The sequence below is a fragment of the Sprattus sprattus genome (genome assembly GCF_963457725.1).
Source record: "Sprattus sprattus genome assembly, chromosome: 21".
Taxonomy (NCBI): domain Eukaryota; kingdom Metazoa; phylum Chordata; class Actinopteri; order Clupeiformes; family Clupeidae; genus Sprattus; species Sprattus sprattus.
In genome coordinates this window covers 1,280,977-1,283,476 of record NC_137919.1, presented here as the reverse complement: position 1 = coordinate 1,283,476, position 2,500 = coordinate 1,280,977, and the positions used below count along the sequence as shown (strand labels likewise).

The following is a 2,500-nucleotide window of genomic DNA, read 5'->3' as shown; positions in this document are numbered from 1 at the left end:
CTTTCCGATCCCATCCCAGAGGGAGCAGTTTCTCCTGTACTCACACTACATCCACACCAAACCAGACCTGGACTCCCTGCTGGTCACTCAGGCCACAGAGTTCTTCAAGGTAAGAGCACAGACAGACACACACACACACACGCACGCACACACACACACACACACACACACACACACACACACACACACACACACACTCACACAAACATACACACACAGACATACACACACTGACACACACACAGACACACAGACACACGCACACACGCACACACGCACACCCGCACAGCCGCAGACACAGACACACACACACACACACACACACACACACACACACACACACACAAACACACACACACACAAAAACACACACAGACATACACACACTGACACACACACAGACACACAGACACACGCACACCCGCACACACACACAGCCGCAGACACAGACACACACACACACACACACACACACACACACACACACACACACAGACACACACACACAGGCACACACACACACACAGACACACACACACACACACTTAAACACACACACACACACACAAACAAAGACACACACTCACTCACCTACATGCTTTTATTTGGGTCCAATTGCATGAGGCACATAACAGCATCAACCAGCACAAGCCCAACATTCTTGGATTAGCATAGACAATTAATGATGAATATTCTATTTATACACCTTCTCATGCACACACACACACACACACACACACACACACACACAAGCCCCTATCAAAATGAGAAAAATGATTTTGACATATTTTACTCCCAGCTTTTCCCTGCCTGATAGCTGCAATTATGGGTTGTTTCTCACACTCGAGGGCCTAGTCCAAGGACCAAATTGCCCTGGGAAACTGTATGCATGACTTTAACACAGTGGACGTAAGGTTCTTAGGCCATCCTCAAATTAAAATAGGATGCCAGGCCAAGACATTCTCTGAATAGTTGTGGGTAGGAAATGATTCTCCTCATTTTCTTTAGTACTGAAAGGAAAATAACATTTACTCAAAATGACATTTCCGTGGTATATGATTTGAGATCGGTTCAACACAATTAAAGGTCAACTGAGAGTAAAGTCAATTAGTTTGTATGTGTGATGAACCCTGATTGCTTTATTCTCTGACAAGTCTGACAAGCTACGTTTCCTGGTTGGGTCAATGCCAGGCTTTGAAATCGGCTGCAGTTCCAAAGCTGCCCACAAGGTGGCAATAAATATATCTGGAAATAAGGATCCAGAGCTCTTTAGACTCTCTGACCCCGTTTGGTTTTGGCCAAGGGCCTGTCCACTGTAAACTTCCTTTTAATGAGGGACACTAACCCAACACAGAGCCTGTGCCTGTGTGTGTGTGTGTGTGTGTGTGTGTGTTGTGTGTGTGTGTGTGTGTGTGTGTGTGTGTGTGTGTGTGTGTGTGTGTGTGTGTGTGTGTGTGTGTGTGTGTGTCTAACACAACACAGAGTCAGGAGCCCAAACAGCCAAACTACTGCCGCCGCTACTCCTACCCCTAAATGAGGGGTCGTGGACACACACACACACACACACACACACACACACACACACCAACACAGAGGTACTCCTACCCCTGAATAAGGGGTTGTGGACAAAAGTGATTCTCATACATGTTTAGACTGTAACTACTGAAGTTACCTTCAGTAAAAGACTACACACTCATAACTTTATTTCCTGGTCACTACCAAAAGTAACAGTAACTCTGTGCTGGCTGTTATGTGTACTTTGAGATACTTGTTTTCATCTGGATCTAATTACTTTCAGTAAGCACTTTTTGTTGTGTTGTTTTGAAAGGACTAGCTGTACTGCTTTTAACCCCACCTGCGTATCCCATTTAAAGAAATCACTTCTGTTTTTTCTGCGTCTCTGCCATTAAATCCCACCGGTGGCAAAATATATTTTTATTTTATCCCGTTGTGGTTAACATTTGACTGCTACTGTAGTTACATGCAATCATAACTCCTCTGTCTTCATCTATCTCCCTCTCTCTCTCTTACTCTCTCCCTACCTCTCTCTCTCTCTCTTTCCTTCTCTTCTCTCTGTCCCTTCCTCTCTCTCTATCTCCCTCTCTCTCTTACTCTCTCCCTACCTCTCTCTCTCTCTCTTTCCTTCTCTTCTCTCTGTCCCTTCCTCTCTCTCTATCTCCCTCTCGTCTCTTACTCTCTCCCTACCTCTCTCTCTCTCTCTTTCCTTCTCTTCTCTCTGTCCCTTCCTCTCTCTCTATCTCCTCTCTCTCTTACTCTCTCCCTACCTCTCCCTCTCTCTCTTTCCTTCTCTTCTCTCATTCTCTACCTTCCTCCTTCTCTCTGTCCCCTTCCTCTCTCTCTATCAACCTCCACCTCTCTCTCTCCCTCCCTCTCTCTCTCCTTTTCCTTCTCTTCTCTCATTCTCTACCTCCCTCTCTCTCTCTCTCTCTCCCCCCCTCTCCTCTCTTACTCTCTCCCTACCTCTCTCTCTCTCTCTTTC

The 2,500-nt window shown here is 46.0% G+C and overlaps 1 pseudogene across 1 annotated transcript in view; it reads left to right on the top strand.

The window, feature by feature from the left end:
- Nucleotides 1-2,500, top strand: part of LOC308382345 (puratrophin-1-like) — a 12,777-nt pseudogene that overhangs the window by 2,318 nt on the left and 7,959 nt on the right. Inside the window, exon 2 of the transcript XR_013969096.1 lies at nucleotides 20-109. The product of XR_013969096.1 is annotated as a puratrophin-1-like (transcript). The remainder of the gene's footprint in view (nucleotides 1-19; nucleotides 110-2,500) is intronic.